We start from the raw sequence: 13,334 nt of genomic DNA on the forward strand, positions 1-13,334 counted from the left end.
ATCTATGATCGATGATCTATGATCTATGATCGATGATCTATTATCTATGATCTATGATCCATGATCTATGATCAATAATCTATGATCTATGATCGATGATCTATGATCTACGATCGATGATCTATGATCTATGATCGATGATCTATGATCTATGATCTATCATCGATGATCTATGATCTATGATCGATGATCTATGATCGGTGATCTATGATCTATGATCTATGATTGATGATCTATGATCTATAATCTATGATCTATGATCGATGATCTATGATCTATGATCTATGATCGATGATCTATGATCGATGATCTATGATCCATGTTCTATGATCTATGATCTATGATCTATGATCTATGATCTATGATCTATGAGCTATGATCGATGATCTATGATCGATGTTCTATGATTTATGATCTATGATCGATGATCTATGATCTATGATTGATGATCTATAATCTATGATCTATGAGCTATGATCGATGATCTATTATCTATGATCTATGATCTATGATCTATGATCAATAATCTATGATCTATGATCGATGATCTATGATCTATGATCTATGATCTATGATCGATGATCTATGATCTATGATCTATGATCTATGATCTATGATCGATGATCTATGATCTATGATCTATGATCTATGATCTATGATTGATGATCTATGATTGATGATCTATGATCTATGATCGATGATCTATGATCGATGATCTATGATCTATGATCTATGATCTATGATCTATGATCTATGATCGATGATCGATGATCTATGATCTATGATCTATGATCGATGATCGATTATCTATAGTCTATGATCTATGATCGATGATCTATGATCCATGATCTATGATCTATGATCCATAATCTATGATCTATGATCTATGATCTATGATCGATGATTGATGATCTATGATCTATAATCTATGATCTATGATCTATGATCGATGATCTATGATCTATGATCTATGATCTATGATCTATGATTGATGATCTATGATTGATGATCTATGATCTATGATCGATGATCTATGATCTATGATCTATGATCTATGATCGATGATCTATGATCTATGATCTATGATCTATGATCGATGATCTATGATCGATGATCGATGATCTATGATCTATAATCGATGATCGATTATCGATGATCGATGATCTATGATCTATGATCTATAATCTATGATCGATAATCTATGATCTATGATTGATGATTGATGATCTATGATCTATAATCTATGATCTATGATCGATGATCTATTATCTATGATCTATGATCTATGATCTATGATCTATGATATATGATCGATAATCTATGATCTATGATTGATGATTGATGATCTATGATCTATAATCTATGATCTATGATCGATGATCTATTATCTATGATCTATGATCTATGATCTTTGATCAATAATCTATGATCTATGATCGATGATCGATGATCTATGATCTATGATCTATGATCGATGATCTATGATCTATGATCTATGATCGATGATCTATGATCTATGATCTATGATCAATAATCTATGATCTATGATCGATGATCTATGATCGATGATCTATGATCTATGATCTATAATCTATGATCTATGATCTATGATCGATCATCTATGATCCATGTTCTATGATCTATGATCGATGATCGATGATCTATGATCTATGATTGATGATCTATGATCTATAATCTATGATCTATGATCGATGATCTATGATCGACGATCTATGATCGATGATCTATGATCTATGATCTATGATCGATGATCGATGATCTATAATCTTTGATCTATGATCGATGATCTATGATCTATGATCAATAATCTATGATCTATGATCGATGATCTATGATCTATGATCTATGATCTATGATCTATGATCGATGATCTATGATCCTTGTTCTATGATCTATGATCAATGATCTATGATCTATGATTGATGATCTATGATCGATGATCTATGACCTATGATCTGTGATCGATGATCTATGATCTATGATCTATGATCTATGATCTATGATCTATGATCGATGATCTATGATCTTTGATCTATGATCGATGATCTATCATCTATGATCTATGATTGATGATCTATGATCTATAATCTATGATCTATGATCGATGATCGATGATCGATGATCTATGATCTATGATCTATGATCGATGATCTATGATCTATGATCTATGATCTATGATCTATGATCTATGATCTATGATTTATGATCTATGATCTATGATCTATGATCTACGATCGATGATCTATGATCTATGATCAATCATCTATAATCTATGATCGATGATCTATGATCTATGATCTATGATCGATGATCTATAATCTATGATCGATGATCTATGATCTATGATCTATGATTGATGATCTATGAACTATAATCTATGATCTATGATCAATGATCTATGAACTATGATCTATGATCTATGATCTATGATCAATGATCTATGATCTATGATCTATGATCTATGATCTATGATCGATCATCTATGATCCATGTTCTATGATCTATGATCGATGATCGATGATCTATGATCTATGATTGATGATCTATGATCTATAATCTATGATCTATGATCGATGATCTATGATCGGCGATCCATGATCTATGATCTATGATCTATGATCGATGATCGATTATCTATGATCTATGATCTATGATCTATGATCTATGATCCATAATCTATGATCTATGATTGATGATTGATGATCTATGATCTATGATCTATGATCGATGATCCATGATCCTTGTTCTATGATCTGTGATCGATGATCTATGATCTATGATCTATCATCTATGATCTATGATCTATGATCGATGATCTATGATCGATGATCTATGATCTATGATTGATGATCTATGATCTATAATCTATGATCTATGTTCTATGATCTATGATCTATGATCCAAGATCTATGATCGATGATCTATAATCTTTGTTCTATGATCTATGATCTATGACCTTTGATCTATGATCGATGATCTATGATCTATGATCTATGATCTATGATCGATGATTGATTATCTATCATTTATGATCTATGATCTATGATCTATGATCGAGGATCTATGATCTATGATCTATGATCTATGATCTATGATCTAAGATCTATGATCGATGATCTATAATCTATGTTCTATGATCTATGATCTATGATCGATGATCTATGATCTATGATCTATGATCAATAATCTATGATCTATGATCTATGATCTATGATCAATGATCGATGGTCTATGATCCATGTTCTATGATTTATGATGTATGATCGATGATCTATGATCTATGATTGATGATCTATGGTCGATGATCTATGATCTATGACCTTTGATCTATGATCGATGATCTATGATCTATGATCTATGATCTATCATCGATGATTGATTATCTATCATTTATGATCTAAGATCGATGATCGATGATCTATGATCTATGATCTATGATCTATGATCTATGATCTATGATCTATGATCGATGATCTATGATCTATGATCGATGATCTATTATCTATGATCTATGATCCATGATCTATGATCAATAATCTATGATCTATGATCGATGATCTATGATCTACGATCGATGATCTATGATCTATGATCGATGATCTATGATCTATGATCTATCATCGATGATCTATGATCTATGATCGATGATCTATGATCGGTGATCTATGATCTATGATCTATGATTGATGATCTATGATCTATAATCTATGATCTATGATCGATGATCTATGATCTATGATCTATGATCGATGATCTATGATCGATGATCTATGATCCATGTTCTATGATCTATGATCTATGATCTATGATCTATGATCTATGATCTATGAGCTATGATCGATGGTCTATGATCGATGTTCTATGATTTATGATCTATGATCGATGATCTATGATCTATGATTGATGATCTATAATCTATGATCTATGAGCTATGATCGATGATCTATTATCTATGATCTATGATCTATGATCTATGATCAATAATCTATGATCTATGATCGATGATCTATGATCTATGATCTATGATCTATGATCGATGATCTATGATCTATGATCTATGATCTATGATCTATGATCGATGATCTATGATCTATGATCTATGATCTATGATCTATGATTGATGATCTATGATTGATGATCTATGATCTATGATCGATGATCTATGATCGATGATCTATGATCTATGATCTATGATCTATGATCTATGATCTATGATCGATGATCGATGATCTATGATCTATGATCTATGATCGATGATCGATTATCTATAGTCTATGATCTATGATCGATGATCTATGATCCATGATCTATGATCTATGATCCATAATCTATGATCTATGATCTATGATCTATGATCGATGATTGATGATCTATGATCTATAATCTATGATCTATGATCTATGATCGATGATCTATGATCTATGATCTATGATCTATGATCTATGATTGATGATCTATGATTGATGATCTATGATCTATGATCGATGATCTATGATCTATGATCTATGATCTATGATCGATGATCTATGATCTATGATCTATGATCTATGATCGATGATCTATGATCGATGATCGATGATCTATGATCTATAATCGATGATCGATTATCGATGATCGATGATCTATGATCTATGATCTATAATCTATGATCGATAATCTATGATCTATGATTGATGATTGATGATCTATGATCTATAATCTATGATCTATGATCGATGATCTATTATCTATGATCTATGATCTATGATCTATGATCTATGATATATGATCGATAATCTATGATCTATGATTGATGATTGATGATCTATGATCTATAATCTATGATCTATGATCGATGATCTATTATCTATGATCTATGATCTATGATCTTTGATCAATAATCTATGATCTATGATCGATGATCGATGATCTATGATCTATGATCTATGATCGATGATCTATGATCTATGATCTATGATCGATGATCTATGATCTATGATCTATGATCAATAATCTATGATCTATGATCGATGATCTATGATCGATGATCTATGATCTATGATTGATGATCTATGATCTATAATCTATGATCTATGATCTATGATCGATCATCTATGATCCATGTTCTATGATCTATGATCGATGATCGATGATCTATGATCTATGATTGATGATCTATGATCTATAATCTATGATCTATGATCGATGATCTATGATCGACGATCTATGATCGATGATCTATGATCTATGATCTATGATCGATGATCGATGATCTATAATCTATGATCTATGATCGATGATCTATGATCTATGATCAATAATCTATGATCTATGATCGATGATCTATGATCTATGATCTATGATCTATGATCTATGATCGATGATCTATGATCCTTGTTCTATGATCTATGATCAATGATCTATGATCTATGATTGATGATCTATGATCGATGATCTATGACCTATGATCTGTGATCGATGATCTATGATCTATGATCTATGATCTATGATCTATGATCTATGATCGATGATCTATGATCTTTGATCTATGATCGATGATCTATCATCTATGATCTATGATTGATGATCTATGATCTATAATCTATGATCTATGATCGATGATCGATGATCGATGATCTATGATCTATGATCTATGATCGATGATCTATGATCTATGATCTATGATCTATGATCTATGATCTATGATCTATGATTTATGATCTATGATCTATGATCTATGATCTACGATCGATGATCTATGATCTATGATCAATCATCTATAATCTATGATCGATGATCTATGATCTATGATCTATGATCGATGATCTATAATCTATGATCGATGATCTATGATCTATAATCTATGATTGATGATCTATGAACTATAATCTATGATCTATGATCAATGATCTATGAACTATGATCTATGATCTATGATCTATGATCAATGATCTATGATCTATGATCTATGATCTATGATCTATGATCGATCATCTATGATCCATGTTCTATGATCTATGATCGATGATCGATGATCTATGATCTATGATTGATGATCTATGATCTATAATCTATGATCTATGATCGATGATCTATGATCGGCGATCCATGATCTATGATCTATGATCTATGATCGATGATCGATTATCTATGATCTATGATCTATGATCTATGATCTATGATCCATAATCTATGATCTATGATTGATGATTGATGATCTATGATCTATGATCTATGATCGATGATCCATGATCCTTGTTCTATGATCTGTGATCGATGATCTATGATCTATGATCTATCATCTATGATCTATGATCTATGATCGATGATCTATGATCGATGATCTATGATCTATGATTGATGATCTATGATCTATAATCTATGATCTATGATCTATGATCTATGATCTATGATCGATCATCTATGATCCATGTTCTATGATCTATGATCGATGATCGATGATCTATGATCTATGATTGATGATCTATGATCTATAATCTATGATCTATGATCGATGATCTATGATCTATGATCTATGATCGATGATCGATGATCTATAATCTATGATCTATGATCGATGATCTATGATCTATGATCAATAATCTATGATCTATGATCGATGATCTATGATCTATGATCTATGATCCATGATCGATGATCTATGATCCTTGTTCTATGATCTATGATCAATGATCTATGATCTATGATTGATGATCTATGATCTATAATATATGATCTATGATCGATGATCTATGATCGATGATCTATGATCTATGATCGATGATCTATGATCGATGATCTATGACCTATGATCTATGATCTATGATCGATGATCTATGATCTATGATCTATGATCTATGATCGATGATCTATGATCTATGATCTATGATCTATGATCTATGATCTATGATCTATGATCTATGATCTATGATCTACGATCGATAATCTATGATCTATGATCTATGATCGATAATCTATGATCTATGATTGATGATTGATGATCTATGATCTATAATCTATGATCTATGATCGATGATCTATGATCTATGATCTATGATCTATGATCGATGATCTATGATCCATGTTCTATGATCTATGATCTATGATTGATGATCTATGATCTATGATCTATGATCTATGATTTATGATCCATGATCTATGATCTATTATATATGATCGATGATCTATGATCTATGATTGATGATCTATGATCTATGATCTATGATTGATGATCTATGATCTATAATCTATGATCTATAATCGATAATCTATGATCTATGATCTATGATCAATAATCTATGATCTATGATCGATGATCTATGATCTATGATCTATGATCAATGATCTATGATCTATGATCTATGATCTATGATCGATGGTCTATGATCGATGTTCTATGATTTATGATCTATGATCGATGATCTATGATCTATGATTGATGATCTATAATCTATGATCTATGATCTATGATCGATGATCTATTATCTATGATCTATGATCTATGATCTATGATCAATAATCTATGATCTATGATCGATGATCTATGATCTATGATCTATGATCGATGATCTATGATCGATGATCTATGATCTATGATCTATGATCTATGATATACGATCGATAATCTATGATCTATGGTCAATGATCTATAATCTATGATCGATGATCTATGATCTATGATCGATGATCTATGATCTATGATCGATGATCTATGATCTATGATCTATGATTGATGATCTATAAACTATAATCTATGATCTATGATCGATGATCTATGAACTATGATCTATGATCTATAATCTATGATCTATGATCGATGATCTATGAACTATGATCTATGATCTATGATCTATGATCTATGATCTATGATCGATCATCTATGATCTATGATCGATGATCGATGATCTATGATCTATAATCTATGATCTATGATCTATGATCTATGATCTATGATCGATGATCGATGATCGATGATCTATGATCTATAATCTATGATCTATGATCGATCATCTATGATCTATGATTTATGATCGATGATCTATGATCTATGATTGATGATCTATGATCTATAATCTATGATCTATGATCGATGATCTATGATCGATGATCGATGATCTATGATCTATAATCGATGATCGATTATCGATGATCGATGATCTATGATCTATGATCGATGATCGATGATCTATGATCTATGATCTATGATCTAAGATCTATGATCTATGATCGATAATCTATGATCTATGATTGATGATTGATGATCTATGATCTATAATCTATGATCTATGATCGATGATCTATTATCTATGATCTATGATCTATGATCGATAATCTATGATCTATGATTGATGATCTATGATCTATGATCTATGATCTATGATCGATGATCTATGATCCTTGTTCTATGATCTATGATCAATGATCTATGATCTATGATTGATGATCTATGATCTATAATATATGATCTATGATCGATGATCTATGATCGATGATCTATGATCGATGATCTATGATCGATGATCTATGATCGATGATCTATGATCTATGATCTATGATCTATGATCTATGATCTATGATCGATGATCTATGATCTTTGATCTATGATCGATGATCTATCATCTATGATCTATGATTGATGATCTATGATCTATAATCTATGATCTATGATCGATGATCGATGATCGATGATCTATGATCTATGATCTATGATCGATGATCTATGATCCATGATCTATGATCTATGATCTATGATCTATGATCTATGATTTATGATCTATGATCTATGATCTATGATCTACGATCGATGATCTATGATCTATGATCAATCATCTATAATCTATGATCGATGATCTATGATCTATGATCTATGATCGATGATCTATGATCGATGATCTATAATCTATGAACGATGATCTATGATCTATGATCTATGATTGATGATCTATGAACTATAATCTATGATCTATGATCAATGATCTATGAACTATGATCTATGATCTATGATCTATGATCAATGATCTATGATCTATGATCTATGATCTATGATCTATGATCGATCATCTATGATCCATGTTCTATGATCTATGATCGATGATCGATGATCTATGATCTATGATTGATGATCTATGATCTATAATCTATGATCGGCGATCCATGATCTATGATTTATGATCTATGATCGATGATCGATTATCTATGATCTATGATCTATGATCTATGATCTATGATCCATAATCTATGATCTATGATTGATGATTGATGATCTATGATCTATGATCTATGATCGATGATCCATGATCCTTGTTCTATGATCTGTGATCGATGATCTATGATCTATGATCTATCATCTATGATCTATGATCTATGATCGATGATCTATGATCGATGATCTATGATCTATGATTGATGATCTATGATCTATAATCTATGATCTATGATCTATGATCTATGATCTATGATCGATCATCTATGATCCATGTTCTATGATCTATGATCGATGATCGATGATCTATGATCTATGATTGATGATCTATGATCTATAATCTATGATCTATGATCGATGATCTATGATCGACGATCTATGATCGATGATCTATGATCTATGATCTATGATCGATGATCGATGATCTATAATCTATGATCTATGATCGATGATCTATGATCTATGATCAATAATCTATGATCTATGATCGATGATCTATGATCTATGATCTATGATCCATGATCGATGATCTATGATCCTTGTTCTATGATCTATGATCAATGATCTATGATCTATGATTGATGATCTATGATCTATAATATATGATCTATGATCGATGATCTATGATCGATGATCTATGATCTATGATCGATGATCTATGATCGATGATCTATGATCGATGATCTATGACCTATGATCTATGATCTATGATCTATGATCTATGATCGATGATCTATGATCTATGATCTATGATCTATGATCTATGATCTATGATCTATGATCTATGATCTATGATCTATGATCTACGATCGATAATCTATGATCTATGATCTATGATCGATAATCTATGATCTATGATTGATGATTGATGATCTATGATCTATAATCTATGATCTATGATCGATGATCTATGATCTATGATCTATGATCTATGATCGATGATCTATGATCCATGTTCTATGATCTATGATCTATGATTGATGATCTATGATCTATGATCTATGATCTATGATTTATGATCCATGATCTATGATCTATTATCTATGATCTATGATATATGATCGATGATCTATGATCTATGATTGATGATCTATGATCTATGATCTATGATTGATGATCTATGATCTATAATCTATGATCTATAATCGATGATCTATGATCTATGATCTATGATCAATAATCTATGATCTATGATCGATGATCTATGATCTATGATCTATGATCAATGATCTATGATCTATGATCTATGATCTATGATCGATGGTCTATGATCGATGTTCTATGATTTATGATCTATGATCGATGATCTATGATCTATGATTGATGATCTATAATCTATGATCTATGATCTATGATCGATGATCTATTATCTATGATCTATGATCTATGATCTATGATCAATAATCTATGATCTATGATCGATGATCTATGATCTATGATCTATGATCTATGATCTATGATCGATGATCTATGATCTATGATCGATGATCGATGATCTATGATCTATGATCGATGATCTATGATCGATGATCTATGATCTATGATCTATGATCTATGATCTATGATCTATGATCTACGATCGATAATCTATGATCTATGGTCAATGATCTATAATCTATGATCGATGATCTATGATCTATGATCGATGATCTATGATCTATGATCGATGATCTATGATCTATGATCTATGATTGATGATCTATGAACTATAATCTATGATCTATGATCGATGATCTATGAACTATGATCTATGATCTATGATCTATGATCTATGATCTATGATCGATCATCTATGATCTATGATCGATGATCGATGATCTATGATCTATAATCTATGATCTATGATCTATGATCTATGATCTATGATCTATGATCTATGATCGATGATCTATGATCGATGATCGATGATCTATGATCTATAATCGATGATCGATTATCGATGATCTATGATCTATGATTTATAATCTATGATCTATGATCGATCATCTATGATCTATGATCTATGATCGATGATCTATGATCTATGATTGATGATCTATGATCTATAATCTATGATCTATGATCGATGATCTATGATCGATGATCGATGATCTATGATCTATAATCGATGATCGATTATCGATGATCGATGATCTATGATCTATGATCGATGATCGATGATCTATGATCTATGATCGATGATCGATGATCTATGATCTATGATCTATGATCTAAGATCTATGATCTATGATCTATGATCTATGATCGATAATCTATGATCTATGATTGATGATTGATGATCTATGATCTATAATCTATGATCTATGATCGATGATCTATTATCTATGATCTATGATCTATAATCGATAATCTATGATCTATGATTGATGATTGATGATCTATGATCTATAATCTATGATCTATGATCGATGATAGATGATCTGTTATCTATGATCTATGATCTATGATCTTTGATCAATAATCTATGATCTATGATCGATGATCTATGATCTATGATCTATGATCTATGATCGATGATCTATGATCTATGATCTATGATCGATGATCTATGATCCATGTTCTATGATCTATGATCTATGATCGATGATTGATGATCTATGATCAATAATCTATGATCTTTGATCGATGATCTATGATCTATGATCTATGATCAATGATCTATGATCTATGATCTATGATCTATGATCGATGGTCTATGATCGATGTTCTATGATTTATGATCTATGATCGATGATCTATGATCTATGATTGATGATCTATGATCTATGATCTATGATCTATGATCGATGATCTATTATCTATGATCTATGATCTATGATCTATGATCAATAATCTATGATCTATGATCGATGATCTATGATCTATGATCTATGATCGATGATCTATGATCTATGATCGATGATCTATGATCGATGATCTATGATCTATGATCTATGATCTATGATCTATGATCTATGATCTACGATCGATAATCTATGATCTATGGTCAATGATCTATAATCTATGATCGATGATCTATGATCTATGATCGATGATCTATGATCTATGATCGATGATCTATGATCTATGTTCTATGATTGATGATCTATGAACTATAATCTATGATCTATGATCGATGATCTATGAACTATGATCTATGATCTATGATCTATGATCTATGATCTATGATCGATCATCTATGATCTATGATCGATGATCGATGATCTATGATCTATAATCTATGATCTATGATCTATGATCTATGATCTATGATCTATGAGCTATGATCTATGATCTATGATCGATGATCTATGATCGATGATCGATGATCTATGATCTCTAATCGATGATCGATTATCGATGATCGATGATCTATGATCTATAATCTATGATCTATGATCGATCATCTATGATCTATGATTTATGATCGATGATCTATGATCTATGATTGATGATCTATGATCTATAATCTATGATCTATGATCGATGATCTATGATCGATGATCGATGATCTATGATCTATAATCGATGATCGATTATCGATGATCGATGATCTATGATCTATGATCGATGATCGATGATCTATGATCTATGATCTATGATCTAAGATCTATGATCTATGATCTATGATCTATGATCGATAATCTATGATCTATGATAGATGATTGATGATCTATGATCTATAATCTATGATCTATGATCGATGATCTATTATCTATGATCTATGATCTATGATCGATAATCTATGATCTATGATTGATGATCTATGATCTATGATCTATGATCTATGATCGATGATCTATGATCCTTGTTCTATGATCTATGATCAATGATCTATGATCTATGATTGATGATCTATGATCTATAATATATGATCTATGATCGATGATCTATGATCGATGATCTATGATCGATGATCTATGATCGATGATCTATGATCGATGATCTATGATCGATGATCTATGATCGATGATCTATGATCTATGATCGATGATCTATGACCTATGATCTGTGATCGATGATCTATGATCTATGATCTATGATCTATGATCTATGATCTATGATCTATGATCTATGATCTATGATCGATGATCTATGATCTTTGATCTATGATCGATGATCTATCATCTATGATCTATGATTGATGATCTAT

Source organism: Microplitis demolitor, chromosome 3, assembly GCF_026212275.2.
Source record: "Microplitis demolitor isolate Queensland-Clemson2020A chromosome 3, iyMicDemo2.1a, whole genome shotgun sequence".
Taxonomy (NCBI): domain Eukaryota; kingdom Metazoa; phylum Arthropoda; class Insecta; order Hymenoptera; family Braconidae; genus Microplitis; species Microplitis demolitor.